Below are 16,002 nucleotides of genomic sequence, written 5' to 3'. Positions count from 1 at the left end.
TGCTGGGGTGTTGCCCCCTCACTCCCCATGTCTCTGCCAGACTCTTCCTGGGCCTCAGTTTCTTTCAGTAGCCCAGAAGGCAGAGAGCCCATCCTGCATAGGCCCCTCTGCTCCCTATAGGCGTGGCTCCTGGGTCACATGAGGGAAGCACAGCTCTGCAGGTAGGTGGGTATCGGGCCTGGCACCTTCAGTCCACGCGCCACGGTACCACCTCCATCCATCTCACCCCAGCAGTGACCTTGCCCTGGCCACTGCGGCCTGCCCCAGGCTGGAGAACGGCACTGCTAGAAATTCTGTGCCCTAGAGCTCGATCCTGACCCACGAGGACAATCGCTGAGTCTTAGATCCTGCTTCGTATAGGCAAGGGGACTGGGACTATCCCAGCGGACTACAGGAAACCGCGGTTTGGCCCTCTTTTGTTCCACTCTGTCTCTGCTGCCTCGCCCTCCCAGAGGCCTAGCTGGGAGCTCACTCGCCCTCTCTGACCCGCGGTGCCCTTGTCTGGGATGCACCTTGTGGGGGCTGTCTGCAGGCTGATGGATGGAGGCGCTGGTGGAGTTCCGAGCAGATGTAAGCCCTGATTAATAGGGGGGTGGCAACGATGAGGCCCCCCGGCCTGCTGAAAGCAGAGGGCGAGGAGGAAGGAAATCACGGGGCAGGTGTGAGTTAGGCCATGGGCCTGCCTCACCAGGGGGACCCCCCTCGGTGGGGGGAGCTCAGAAAACTGAGGCTTAGCCGGAGGTGGGCAGCCATCGTCATTAGCAGCTGTGGCCCCATCGTCATTAGCAGCTGTGGCCCCGTGGGTGCCGCTGGCTGCACTGTCTCGTGGGGTCCACCCTGGGCAGAGGCTGCCCTGGGACTTCTAGGCCCGGACACACAGGTAAGGTCAGGGTCCATTTCTTCACCCTTCCGCTGTGCTGAGGGCTTAGAGGGACAGTCACAGTCTGTTGGGCACACCCCCTGCTTTGTAAGGTGTCACACAGGGACACCCAGCCCTGGAGCTGTGAATCATTTGGCTCTGGGAGAGACACAGGAGGGGTGCAGAGAGGAGACAGGGGAAAAGCATCTCCCTGCTGCCCCCTGGAGGCCGGAGAGGTCCCTACCACAGCCCTTCCCCCACCAGGCCGCAGGGGGAGGAGGGGCAGGCCTGGGGGCTGTCTGTGCTCCCTCCTGTACTCCTGCCCACGCCCCTCCCCCATCTCCTAACCCGGTCTTGGGTCTTGTTCTCTTGCCTTCCTCCCTCCAGGTGGAGGCCCCAACCTCCCCCCTGCCTGTCTCACCCTCCAGCCCCTCTTCCAGCGACCCAGAAGGAACCTTCTAATCCTTATATGTGGCCACCCTCTCCCTGCCTCACCCTCTCTCCCAGCCCGCACCCTGTGTCCTCAGAATAAAGCCCTGTTCTCAGCCCTGTCCTTTCTTCTGACCTTCGCTTGCAAGCAAGAGTGGTGCTGTGGGGAGTCAGGAAGTGGGGAGCATGGGGATGACCCGGAGGACAGGACTGGAGCACATGCTTCATAGGTCGAAGACCCCTGACGTGAATCCAGGGCCCCCACACGGTCCCCCAAGCACAGAGCTGGGAGCAGCCTGCAAGCAGTCCGGTGTTACCCAAAGCACTGCACCACCCACCCCACAAAAAGATTTCAGCCTAGAGGCTGGCCTGCTAGGGCCTGCCTCCTGATTTCCCCGCTGGCTTTCTGTGTTACTTCATTTTCTGTTGTGTGGCTAAAATACCCACGCGAGGATACTGATGGCTTGTACCAGTGGTCAGCCCATGGATGGGTCAGAGGCGCTCGCCGGAGCCCCTTGGGAGGTAACCATCACCGCCTTTCAGCTCCCAAATCTTCCACCTGCCCAAACAGCAGTTCCATGGCTCTGTGTGCTTCCACTCTCCCTTGTCTCTGTCCCCGCCTGGGAAGAAAGGGGCTCCTGCCATGCTGGGGGCAGGTGGGCGGGGCGACCATGCCGCATTTCTTCAGGAGAGCACAGCTCTCCAGATGCAAGTTGCCAGACTCATTTCTGAGGCTTCTAAGAAATGAGGGAGGGACCCGAGTCACCCTCCTCTCCATAAGGAGCCTGGCTTGGGGAAGGCCGGCAGTAGAGGCTGCGCTGCTGATGTACCCCGGGACCACAGGCACACAGAGAGGCAGTCTGGCATCGAGCTGGGGAGACGGGAGCCCCGCCTCTGCCCACGTTCTGACCCCCTTGGTGGGGGTTGGGGCGGGCTCATTGGTTTCTGTCCTCACTGGTTTCATGTTTTTGGGTCACAGGGGTTATTCCTGGTTCTGTTGGCAGTTCTTGGGGGACCACATTGGGTGCTGGGGATAGACCCAAGTTGGCCGCATGCACGGCAAACACTCTCCCCTCTGCTACTGCTCTGGCCCTGTCCTCACTATTTACTCAGAGCATCGTCTGCGGTTTGCATCTGGCTTGAACTTCTCTTTCTTTCTGTCCTCACCCTCCCTGCCTCCCCTGCCCTCCCTGCCCCTCACACGCTTGCCCTCGACTCATTCTCTCTTCTTCCTCCTGTACTCGGGTTTGAAATAGTCTCACTGTCAAAGTGGTGTTGTCCTCATTTACAGGACTTTCCCCCATTATTTTATTTTTATTTTTTGTGTGGGAGAAACACAGCCGTGTGCTCCTGAAGGGGGGAGACCGGGGCTGAGGGATCACAAGCAGAGCAGACTGGGTTCCCAGCTATTTCAGGGGGTCTCCCCAGCCAACAATTCTGACTCGGTAGCAGTCCTGCTTCAAGGCCACATGGGATTCCTGTCTCCTGAGTTAAAGACATGAAACATTTCCTAGAAATGACCAGCAAGAGAAGGCTGTTTGGCACAGCAAAGCAATCCCATCTTTATTTGGGGGCCACGGCTGGAGGTGCTCAGAAGCTACTCCTAGCTCAGTGCTCATGCCTGAGGGACCCTGCGGTGCTGGGGGTTGAACACAGGCCTCCTATCTGCACAGCCTGTGCTCAGCCCACTGAACTGTCACTGGGCTCCCAAGCCCGTCTTGGGTGTCATGGAGGGCGGAGGTCAGCCAGCGCCTAGCCATGTGGCCCTGGGCGCTGCTCATGGCTCTGGTGGCTGCCATCGTAGTGCTGACACCGTCCAAGCCCTTCGCCCTGAGGCACTCCAAGTTCCTTACCACACACCAGGATCCTGCCCTCTCCGTGAGGAAGTGCCAGTCCACGCGGGTCATGGGGATGGGAAGAGACTGCAAACCAGTCTCCCCTAGAAAAACTAAGCCGTCAAGCCGGGTGATGCTGCTGGATGGACGGTTCCCCCCAGTCCCAGTGGGGAGCGACAGCAGAGAGAAGCGAAGGCCCAGGAGATGCGGCGTTTGGGAGTAGTAGCTGGGATTCAGACCCTAGTGTCTTTGGCCCCCACACTGGGCTCACACTGCTTCCTGGTGGTGGCACGGACAGAGCCGGTGTGCCCTTGCGGGAGACCCCAACCAAGACCCACTGTGATCTCTGTCCCCGGTGTCCCCTGCCTAGGCTCTCCTGGCACTTATTTATATCCCCTCTTCCCGCCTTGCACTTTCCTTTCCCAGCCGCCTGTCTGTCGGAGCTGGTGCTGGTGACAGAGGAGGAGAGGGGCGAGACAGAGAGAGACAGTGTCGTCGCCACTTGTCAGCTAAGCAGTGGCGCCAGGGCGGGCAAGGGCAGCGCCCGCTGGGTGGGCGCTCCGGCCTTCTGAGCCCTGGGACGCTGCTCCTGAGAGCAGAGAGTCCCCTGGAATCTCTTCCTGAAGGCACTGAGGCCTGGAGGGCCCTTCCGAGGTCCCACCCCAGAGAGGTGCTCAGGGCTGCATCACTGGAAAGTGCTCAGGACCCCAGCTGCCTTCTGCCCCCTCTTCCCAGGCTGACCTGTGCCTGGACAGATGCAGGGACTGCCCTCCTCCCGCCGCGCGCAGAGGGTGGAGTGACAGAGACCCATGCACTGTAGGTGCTGCAGCTGGCCAGTGTCCCTGGAGCCCCCAGTCCCAGTGGGAGCGCAAACTCTGCGCCCCTGCCACTTCCCCGTCCTGCCGCTCTCACTCTAAGCTCCCCTCGTCCTCCTTCCCCCGCAAACCCCATCACAATTCGGACTTTCAGCCATGTTTGTGTGTGTGGTGGGGAGGGGAGCCCCTGGACAGTAGCCAAGGGTCCTGGAAGCTGCCCACAGCCATCCTTGGTCCCCCAATCCAGTGATTTCAGTGCTAGGGCCAGAGGAAGTGGCGCTGCCTGGGCTGGGCAATGCTGGACACTCCACAGCCAGGAACCAAGCCTGGTGGTGCTCAGGGCTTACACCTGCTCCGTGCTCAGGGGTCACTCCTGGCAGGGTTTGGGACCCTTTGTGGTACCGGGAATGGCCGTAGGCAAGGCAAATGCCCTTCCCTGTCTCATCTTTCCACCCCCCTGCAGCTCTCCTGATTCAGCAGGAGCTGCCAAGCCAAGAGCACCAGGTGGGTGGAAGCAGGGGTGAGGGATGCCAGTGCTCTGGAGGGCACATGTCAGGGAGCAACAGGCAATGAAGTGGAGGAGGAGTTTCTCCAGATCACAGGGATGCATCTCCAGCCATGTGAGAGGGGCCAAGGGTCACTAAGCGGTAATGACTAGAGCCTTTGTCCATGGTTCTACTTGTGTTTCAGTCTCTGCACTATCGTAAGGGCTCGAAAACTTGTGGCTGACAGCCAATCTCCACCGCAAGGCCGACATGACTGCCCAGAGCCATCCTGCTGAATCTAATTCCTCAGCCTCAAATCAAGGATCAGAACTGGTCCCTGCCAACTCACAAACCTCCTCCTTTGAAACTCTCCATCTCTCCCCAATCATTGCATCAGCCACATCTATATCAGTATAGCTTAACCCAAATCCTACCCCTAGTCCTAACACTGACCACCAACTATAACTCTAATGCCTAATCTTAATCCTAACTCTAACCCTAAACCTATCCCTAACCCTACCATTAACTCTAACCCTATCCCTAACACTAATCCTATCATTAACCCTAACCCTAGTCCTAACACTAGCCCTAACCTTACCCCTAATACTATCCCTAACCCTATCCTTAACCCTAGTCCAACCAATCTCTATCCTTAAACCTCTCCCTCTCTCTCTCCCTTACCCTATCCCTAACCCTATCCCTATCCCTAACCCTAACCCTAGACTAACCCTAACCCTAGACCTAACTCTAACCCTAACCCTATCCTTAACCCTAGCCCAACCTATCTCTATCCCTAACCCTATCCCTATCCCTAACCCTAACCCTAACCCTAACCCTAGCCCTAACCCTACCCTATCCCTAACCCTAACCCTAGACAAAACCCTAACCCTAGCCCTAACCCTAACCCTAATCCTATCCCTAACCCTATCCCTATCTCCCTATCCCTAACCCTATCCCTATCTCTATCCCTATCCCTATCCCTAACTCTAATCCTATCCCTAACCCTATCCCTAACCCTAGCCCTAACCCTACCCATAACCCTAAGCCTAACCCTAACCTTGGACAAGTGCTCTCTTCACCCTGCCCCTGCTGAATAATGGAGTTTCCTGCTGGAAGCTGCTTTGCTCCCTCCTGCGCACCGCGGAGCAACACCAAAAGCACTGGGGTGACTGGCTGTCAGTGTTTTCTCTGACTCAACACACTGCCAGCTTTCTGCACGGCAGAACAAACCATCGTGGGCCTTGGTGATGGTAACCTTGGAAACGGCCAAGCCACAGGAAGCCAGATGCAGAGCAAGAGGCATCCCTGCCCACCACCCCTGGATTTGGGGAAGAGGAAGTTACAGAAAAGACCACCCAGGGGAGTGACAATGGGCTCCAACGTCTCTAAGGGGCACACTGGGGTTTGGGAACCTGAGAAACTCCCTGGTCACCACCCTGATTTTGTGTTTTGTTGTTGTTTTGGGGTCACTTTTGGTGGTGGTCAGGGGTCACTCCTGGCTCTGTACTCAGGAATCACTCCTGGGGGTACTCAGGGGAACAGATGGTTAGCTGGGGATCAAACCCACGTGGTCAGCCTGCATGGCCAGCGCTCTTCCCGCTGTACGGTCACTCTGGCCCACTATGCTGACTCAAGTAGCTTCCGACTACATGAGAACTGAAATTCAAAACTAGGGTTCTCCGGCCCTGGGTCCTAAGCCCGGAACTTTCCAGGTACACAGAGAATTTTACAATATTTTCTCCTTTGCGGTTGGTTAATTCAGAGGCTACAATGAGGATGAGCAAATGTGACACCTCAGGTCCTGCCTGCCTGGCCCTCGCCTTGCTGTGTGACTTTGAGCCATCCTTGTCGGGAGCCAGGCTTTGCCTAATACTCGAGAAAACCCTCAAGAACCTTGACATTCTTTTTTTTTTTTTTAACTTTTAAGTTAAAATTTTTTTTAATAAATCACTGCGAAATACAGTTACAGATTTACAAACTTTTGTGATTACCTCTCAGTCATACAATGATCGAGTACCCATCTCTCCACCAGTGCCCATTCTCCACCACCAATGCTCCCAATATCCCTCCTACCACCTTCCACGCTCCCTGCCTCTGTGGCAGGCACATTCCCTTTTACTCTCTCTCTCTCTTTTTGGGTGTTATGACTCCTTGATGTTCTAGGCCCCTCCCAGTAGACTGTCAATCACGTTCTCATCAGCAGGAAACTTAGTGGTACTTGCTGACTAGCCACCTAGGAATCCCTAGAAAGCTGTTTTGCCCTGGGCCCCCTATGTAAGGGACCACAAGGGGGCAGGACCCCAGCAGGCGAGGGCAAGGAGAGGTTGCAGGGAGGTGCCTGGTGGTACCACACTTGGTCCCAACCTGGTGCTTCTGTTTGAGGTAGCACAGACTTGGGCTGAGAAGGGAGAAGCTGGAGTGTCCTGGCTGGCAAGGGAGCTGGTCCTGAACCCAGGAGGCCTCAAAGGAAGTGCCCAGCACTGATTGTAACCCAGGTAGGGACAGAATCCTGGGAATGAGGTTGGGGGACTGGGAAAGGTTGTTCAGGACCTCACCCCCCTGGTAGAGGAGCTCAAGAGGTCCAGGAGATAGACTGAAATATTTCTGCACTGATGTATTCCAATCTGCGGCTCGTTTGCTGTGTGGCATTGCCCAGGTGAAAGTTCCTCTCTGGGCCTCTCCCACCCCAACAGCAACAGTAAGGGAGCACAGCCAGAAGCTCTCCCTGGAGTCCAATGTTGTCTGAATTTGCAGGAAAGCTGGAGAGAAACCTCGGCGGTGGTCAGGGCAACATTTTCCTGCAGAAACCCCAAGAAGCACCAGGCAGACCTATGGCGACTCAGGGTCAGGGGAATGAGACCTGTCATTGTATTTGGCATATGAATATGCCCACAGGGAGCTTACCAGGCTCTCGCATGCAGGCAGAAAACTCTTGATAGTTTTGAGGGCCTTTCCAGCTTCAGAGGGAGAAGACACTTAAGCAGAAGCATTACAGGGCTAGGAAAATGCTCTTTTCAATAAGACACTTACAGAAGCAATGGCGTAGGCTCGTCTGCATGGAACAGAAGTCTGCCTGAATCGTGTCCGGAGATGACGCCTCAGTCACCCAGGCTTGGTGAACCAGCTCCTCACAGGCCCTCAGCAGCTGCTTCTGAACATGCACACAGATGCAGGAAACTTTGAGGAACCCAGACTTTTCTAAAGCCCAAATGGACTTGCTTTCCCAGGCCATGTTCTCTCTTGGACATTTATTCCTCTTTCTCTCCCCTCACATCTTTCTAAGTAAATTTCTTTCAGTAAAATCTACCTTGTTTCACAAGGCCTACAATGAGTAGGGCACTTGCCTTGCATGCAGCCAACCTGGCATCCCAAATGGTCCCCTGAGCTCCACCAGGAGTAATTCCTGAGCACAGGGCTTGGAGTAAGCCCTGGTGCCTGCTCTAGTAAATCGATGAACAATGGGATGACAGTGATACAGTGATGTCTTTGACATCAGCCCAAGAAACTGTATCACTGTCATCCCATTGTTCATTGATTTGTTTGAGGGGGTGCCACTAACGTCTTCATTTGTCCCTGTCGCGTGCAAGTGTAGCCAATGGCGTCTGTTTTCCAAGAAACAGGAAAATAAAAATATGTTCACATTTCATGTGTGATTTTATCTATTTTATGACCACACCCAGTTGCGCTAGGGCCTACTGGAGCCCTGTGCTTGGAGGTTTCTCCGGGGAGCTTGCAGGAGCCTATCAGTGATGCCAGCAATCTAACCCAGGCCTTCTGCATGCTGCTCCTGGGCTCAGCCCATCTCTCTGGCCCCAGGACCTTTGGCTTAATTTTTTCCCAAGTGAAAACCAAAACTTCTGAATTCTCCAGGTGTTCTGTCTGCAGAAAATATATTTCAAGATTTCAGGGCCAGGAGACTTGGTTTCCTGGACTGAAAAAATTCTGGCATAAACTTGCTCCTAATCAGGGTCTACTCTCCAGCCCAGCCCTTCATCTGTGAGGATCAGGAACTCAGTCCCCTGAAGAGCCCGTCCCTGCTTACCTACCCGAGAGAAGGTTTACACAAAAAGGGAGATATGGGGGCGGTTCAGGAAAACAAAGTAGAACAGTTCTCAGGGCCATGATGGGGAGAAGCTGCGCGTGAATGTTCGCACAATCACTCCAAGTCACTTAGTCAGGGAAGGAGTGAGTCACTGCGGGTGGATTGGGAAGTGTTCCCCGGGGAGTCTTCGTTGCCAGGCCTGTGAGTTAACCCCCAACAATCTCCAGGTGACTCTGCAAACCCTTGGTGTTTGCTCATGGCCCTGCTCCTGGGCTCTGTTCTCTGTGGCACCCTCTGAACTGGAGCCAAGGCAGAAAGGATCCAGGCAGAGGGAAGGAATGACAGAACATTGATGACAGCAGCTGGGAGGAGGGACCACATGTGGCACGATCCAGGAGGTATCCTGGAGTCTGCGTCCCCAGTGCAGGGAGAATCCAGCTTCAACTTGGATTCCATTCAGGCTTCGACTCCCACCGAAGACACACACAGGCCTCTCACCTTGCAGGCTTGTGGGGACCGAGGCAGCTCCCCGGGACCTGGGCCTTTTGATACCAGAATAGGTAGGAATGAACAATTAGGATGGCTAGTTCCTGGGTGAGGGGACAAGAAGAAAGAGTACAATGGTGATCCCCAGGGCAGCTGGTTGCACGGGACACAGAGCTCCAGCAGCAGGAACATGGGGAGGGAGCTGTTATGGGGTGAGCGGGAAGCATTCTGTAGGGCTCCTTGGGGGAAGCAGCTTCCCAGGTCATGCCATCATAGAATGCCCCAGAAAGGGAATGGAGCCCATGGGCACAGAGACAGAGAACACTGATTCACAAGACACACGCCCCAACCTGGAGGGAGAGAGGTGACCTGGGTGGCACAGAAGTGGGCATCCACTGTTTACAATAGCCAGAATCTGGGAAAATATCCTGAGTGCCCGAGAACAGATGACTGGGTAAAGAAACTTAGGTACATCTACACAATGGAATACTATGCAGTTGTTAGAAAAGATGAAGTCATGGAATTTGCATATAAGTGGATTAACATGGAGAGAATCAGGTTAAGTGAAATGAGTCAGAAAGAGAGGGATAGATATAGGAAGATTGCACTCATTTGTGGAATATAAAGTAACAGAATGGAAGACTAACACCAAGGATAGTAGAGATAAGTACCAGGAGGATTGCTCCACAGCTTAGAGACCGGCCTCGCATGCTGGGGGAAAAGGCAGCTCAGATAGAGAAAGGAAAACCAAGTAAAGGGTGCTAGGAGGGCCTGCTCAGGATGGGAGAGGTAGGCTGAAAGTAGACCATAGACCAAACATGATGGCCACTAACTACCTCTACTGCAAACCACAGCACCCAAAGGGAGAGAGAGAGCAAAAGGGAATGCCCTGCCACAGAAGTGGGGTGGGGTGGAGGGGATGGGGTGGGGGTTGTGGGAAGGATGCTGGGACCATTGGTGGTGGAAAAAGGGCACTGGTGGAGGGATAGGTACTTGACCATTGTATGACTGAAATGCAAGCACGAAAGTTTATAAGTCTGTAACTGTACCTCATGGTGGTTCACTAATAAAAAAATTTAAAAAAATATATAGAATATGATGGTAGGGCATATGTATATTGCAAAAAAAAAAAAAAAAAAGAAAAAAGAAGAAGGAGAAGAAGAAGTGGCCATCTTCAGAGGAGGCCTTAGTGCTCATGAGTGGGAAATCTTTCCCTGATGCCACAGACTCCAGGTTCAAAGGTCCATAAATTGAGTCAAAGAGACTTACACTGTGTAGAGTTTTCCCTCCAGAGTTTAGCTTTGTCACTCTCAACCGGAAGTCCTGTTGGTTGCTAGGTAAAGAACTCCATTCAGGGACTGTATGGGGAGATAACTGTGCTGCTGGGATTTATGGGCCTGAAGTGGGCCAAATCTGGTAAGCAGCTCTATGGAACCATCCCTAGAACGTTCTGTGACCTGTGTTAGAAGAAACTAGTTAACCCTATCAGATAGCCTTAAAAGAACTACTTGAACTAATAAAGGAGTGATGATTTAAAAAAATTGACATTTGGAAGACATACATGGATGATTTTCTGTTTTTTTTTTTTTCAAATGTCTTTATTTTTATTATTATTTTTTTAACTGTATAATTTTAATTCCTTTTTGTTTTGAGCCATGATACAAGAAAACAGTCCCTAACCCCCTTGTGTTTTCAGTCTTAAAGGATTAGGTATATCAAGCACCCATTTTACATAACATAATTTGGAAGTTTATTTATATGATCATTTTATTTATTTATTTATTTTTATTTTATTAGTTTATTTTTAATTAGAGAGTCATCGTGAGGGTACAGTTACAGATCCATACATCTTTGTGCTCATGCTTCCCCCATACAAAGTTCAATAACCCATCCCTTCACCAGTGCCCATTCTCCACCACCCGTAAACCCAACATCCCTCCCCTCCTCCCCAGTCCCGTCTCCCCCCACCCCACCCTGCCACTATGGCAGGGAATTCCCTTTTGTTCTCTCTCTCTGATTAGGTGTTGTGGTTTGCAATAAAGGTGTTGAGTGGCCATTGTGTTCAGTCTCTAGTCTGTATTCGGCCCGCCTCACCCTTCCCCCACATGACCTCCAACCACATTTTACTTGGTGGTCCCTTCCCTGAGTTACCCAGAATGAGAGACCAGCCTCCAAGCCATGGAAACAATCTCCTGGTACTTATTTCTACTATTCTTGGGCGTTAGTCTTATAGTCTATTATTCTATATTCCACAGATGAGTGCAATCTTTCTATGTCTGTCTCTCTCTTTCTGACTCATTTCACTTAGCATGATACTTTCCATGTTGATCCACTTATATGCAAACGTCATGACCTCATTTTTTCTAACAGCTGCATAGTATTCCATTGTATAGATGTACCAGAGTTTCTTCAACCAGTCATCTGTTCTAGGGCACTCGGGTTTTTTCTAGATTCTGGCTATTGTAAACAGTGCTGCGGTGAACATATAAGTGCATATGTCACTTCGACTATACTTTTTGGCTTTTCTGGGATATATTCCCAGCAGTGGTATTGCTGGGTCAAATGGGAGCTCAACCTCTAGTTTTTTGAGAATCGTCCATACTGTTTTCCAAAAGGGCTGAACTAGCCGGCATTCCCACCAGCAGTGTAGAAGGGTCCCTTTCTCCCCACATCCTCTCCAACAGCGGTTGCTTTTGTTCTTTTGGATGTGTGCTAGTCTCTGTGGTGTGAGGTGGTATCTCATGGTTGTTTTGATCTGCATCTCTCTGACGACTAGTGATGTAGAGCACTTTTTCATGTGCCTTTTGGCCATTCGTATCTCTTCCTTGGTAAAGTTTCTGTTCATTTCTTCACCCCATTTTTTGATGGGGTTGGATGTTTTCTTCTTGTAGAGTTCAACCAGTGCTTTATATACCCTTGATATCAACCCCTTATCTGATGGGTATTGTGTAAATATCCTTTCCCATTCTGTAGATAGTCTTTGTATTCTGGTCACTGTATCTTTTGCGGTGCAGAAGCTTTTTAGTTTAATGTAGTCCCATTTGTTGATCTCTGTTTTTACTAGATTGCTTAGATCGGGGACAAGACAAGGATGCCCGCTCTCACCACTTCTCTTTAATATAGTATTGGAAGTATTAGCAATAGCCATCAGGCAAGAAAAAGATATTAAGGGGATTCAGATCGGAAAGGAAGAAATCAAGCTCTCACTATTTGCAGACGATATGATGCTATACCTAGAGAAACCTAAAAGCTCTAGTAAGAAACTCTTAGAAACAATTGACCTATACAGTAAAGTCGCAGGCTATAAAATCAATACCCAAAAATCCATGGCCTTCCTATATTCAAACAATGAGACAGAGGAAAGGGACATGAAAAAAGCAATCCCATTCACAATTGTGCCCCAGAAAATCAAATATCTTGGAATCAGCTTAACTAAAGAAGTAAAGGACCTCTACAAAGAAAACTATATAACTCTACTCCATGAAATAAAAGAGGACATGAGGAAATGGAAACATATCCCCTGCTCATGGATAGGGAGAATAAACATTGTCAAAATGGCAATACTCTCAAAAGCATTATACAGATTTAACGCGATCCCTATAGGGATACCCATGGAATTCTTCAAAGAAGCGGAGCAAGCAATCCTGAAATTTATATGGAACAATAAACGCCCACGGATAGCTAAAACAATTCTTGGGAAAAAGATGATGGGAGGCATCACCCTCCCCAACCTTAAACTCTACTACAAAGCGGTAACAATTAAAACAGCATGGTACTGGAACAAAGGCAGAGCTGCAGACCAATGGAACAGGGTGGAATATCCCCACACACAACCTCAAATGTATGATCATCTAATCTTTGATAAAGGAGCAAGAGATGTGAAGTGGAGCAAGGAAAGTCTCTTTAACAAATGGTGCTGGCACAACTGGACAATCACATGCAAAAAAATGGGCTTAGAACTCGACCTGACACCATGCACAAAAGTCAGATCAAAATGGATTAAAGACCTCAACATCAGACCACAAACCATAAGGTACATTGAAGACAAGGTCGGCAAAACCCTCCAGGATATTGAAGATAAAGGTATTTTCAAATGTCTTTAAAAAAAAATTTTTTTTTACTATTGAATCACTGTGAGAACAGTTACAGAGCTTTCGGGTTTAAGTCACAGTCATACAATGATCAAACACCCATCTCTTCACCAATGCACATTTTCCACACCCAAGAACCCCAATATACCCCCCATCCCACTCTCCCCCTGCCTGTGTGGCAGATGGTTTCCACTTTACTTTCTCTCTACTTTGATCACATTCAATATTTCGACATAAGAGTCACCATTATTATTTGGAATTTCCCCCCAACAATCAGACCTGCCAAAAAGGCATCATTAGATAATTTGTTTTCTATTGCTGATTATGAAGAACATAATGACTGTGGAATTCTGATATTTTAATAATTAGGTCTGGAGGGATTTCTGCCAAAAGCCCCTGGGTTCTGAAATTTCTTTGTGTGCCTCTGGGACCATGGCCATTAAGGAGCTCAATAAGTGGGGTTGGAGCAATAGCACAGTGGGTAGGGTGTTTGCCTTGCACTCGGCCAACCTGGGTTCGATTCCCAGCATCTCATATGGTCCTCTGAGTACCGCCAGGGGTGATTCCTGAGTGCAGAGTAGGAGTAACCTCTGTGCATTGCCAGCTGTGACCCATAAAGCGGGGGGGGGGAAAAAAAGGAGCTCAATAAGTAGCAGGAGAAACCATTTGTGGGCTGTAACTTGAGGTCTCGTTGGGGCGGGGGAGAAGGGCTGGGCTGGTTCTATCCCACATCGCGTGAGGTCCTGCATGTCTCGTCACTGCTGGCTCGTACCTGACTGTCCAATAGGCTCTGAAAGATGGCAGCCACCGAGCCGCCAGGGGGAATAGGTGGAAGGGACAACACCTTCACCCCTTCCCCTGGAGTGGTCCGGTGCCAGTAGCTTAATGCTTTTCTGCCAAAAGCCACTGGGTTCTGAGATTCCTTTATGTGCCTCACATGGATGATTTTCAAGACCATTTCACTCAGATGGAATAAAAATTTCCCCCTCATCTCACAATCTTATTGAGATAGTTTATATTGCCTTTGTATTTTTTTAAGAGCTTATGGATTTCTACCCCCCCTCAACCCCTGCCCTGAATTAGAAGGGTTAGAAGTTTATATAAAGGATTCAGTCAGGGGGCTGGAGCGATAGCACAGCGGGTAGGGCGTTTGCCTTGCACACGGCCGACCCAGGTTCGAATCCCAGCATCCCATATGGTCCCCTGAGCACCGCCAGGAGTGATTCCTGAGTGCAGAGCCAGGAGTGACCTCTGTGCATCGCCGGGTGTGACCCAAAAAAAAAGCAAAAAAAAAAAAAGGATTCAGTCAAGTTCCGGTCCACCTATGAAATCAATCTCGGCCCCAAATACCCAGCCTTGCCCCCCTCCAATTATGTGGCACTTGGGACCAGAGTGATAGCACAGTGGGTAAGGAGTTTGTCTTGCACGCGTCTGATCTGGGTTCGATCCCTGGCACCCCATATGGTCCCCCAAGCACCGCCAGGAGTAATTCCTGAATGCAGAGCCAGAAGTAACCCCTGAGTAACGCTGAGTTTGACCCAAAAAGCAAAAAAAAAAAATTATGTGGCACTGACTAATGTCCAAGTGCACTATGGGAGAGCTGTGAGAAGCTATTCCACATGTATGGTTGAACTTGGGCCCCTGGGCTGCTGCTCTGGCTCTTTATCAGCCTTGCTTCTTCGAGTGTTTGTGCCCACCTCTGCTCCCACCAGAGAACCCGCCTTTCACTCATGGCTTATTAGGTGCCTCCCCACGCTAGGGATCTTAATTTGCAAAGAAATGGTTGAGTCTGAAAATCATGGTAGGAAAGAATCCTGTGTGTGTTCTAGTTTCCTGGATTGTTCTGGCTTCTAGATGTGTCCTGATGCTCTCGTAAAGGGTATGAGGAATCGTCACCTGTATTCTATCTGCTAGGTCTTCCCTCTCCTCCCTGTCTTCCTCATTTTCCTCTCACTCTTCCTGCTACCCTGGTCTAGGCATGGTGGCGCTGGAGCCTAGCCTCTACAAGTCTACGTACCTCTTTGTACTGAACCTATCTGCCCTGTACTCAATCCTCTTCACTACCACCATTGTCCCCAAGATGCTGTCCCTTTTCTTGCTGGGGGACCTCTTTCCCAGGTCCCTGCCTGCTTCCTGCAGATGTACCTCTTCCATAGCTTCTCCTGCTCCGAAGTTTTCATCCTGGTGGCCATGGCCTACAACTGCTATGTGGCTACCTGCCACCCACTGCACTACCCTGTCCACATGACCCCCCACAACAACACTGCTCTGGCAGCCAGCGCCTGGCTCACGGCCCTTCTCCTGCCCATCCCTGCTGTGGTGCAGACCTCCCACATGGCGTTTGACAACATCACCCACATCTACCACTGCTTCTGTGACCACCTGGCTGTGGTCCAGGCCTCCTGCTCAGACACCACACTGCAGACCTTCCTGGGCTTCTGCATTGCCATGACCGTGTCCTTCCTGCCCCTTCTCCTGGTGCTTCTCTCCTACGGCCGCATCCTGGCCTCAGTGCTTCGCATCAGCTCCCGAGAAGGACGCTCCAAAGCCTTCTCCACCTGCACCTCTCACCTCCTGGTGGTGGGCACCTACTACTCATCCATTGCCATAGCCTACGTGGCCTACAGGGCTGACCTGTTGCTCGACTTCCACATCCTGGGCAACGTGGTGTATGCCATTCTCACTCCTGCCCTCAACCGCCTCATCTACACCCTGAGGAACAGGGATGTCAAAGCAGCCATAACCAAAATGGCATGTCCCTGGGACCCAGGGAATTATGGGGGCTTTTAATCCTGAGATATAATTCTTCCCTAGGATATTAGTGTACTAAGACAAAAAACGTCATCAAAAATTTTTGGAAGGAAAGAATGACTTATAGAAGAGCTAAAAATACACCATCAGGCCTTCCATTTCAGTTAATGATAGGCTACATTTGAAATCAACTCTTCTGTGGGAAGATA

General features: G+C 51.1%; 1 pseudogene; it reads left to right on the top strand.

The window, feature by feature from the left end:
- Positions 1-601: 601 nt before the first annotated feature.
- On the top strand, positions 602-15,832 carry LOC101539031 (olfactory receptor 2AT4-like; annotated as a pseudogene).
- The last annotated feature ends 170 nt before the right edge of the window (positions 15,833-16,002 follow it).

The sequence above is a fragment of the Sorex araneus genome, chromosome X (assembly GCF_027595985.1).
Source record: "Sorex araneus isolate mSorAra2 chromosome X, mSorAra2.pri, whole genome shotgun sequence".
Lineage (NCBI taxonomy): Eukaryota > Metazoa > Chordata > Mammalia > Eulipotyphla > Soricidae > Sorex > Sorex araneus.
This window is presented reverse-complemented; position numbering and strand designations above follow the sequence as displayed.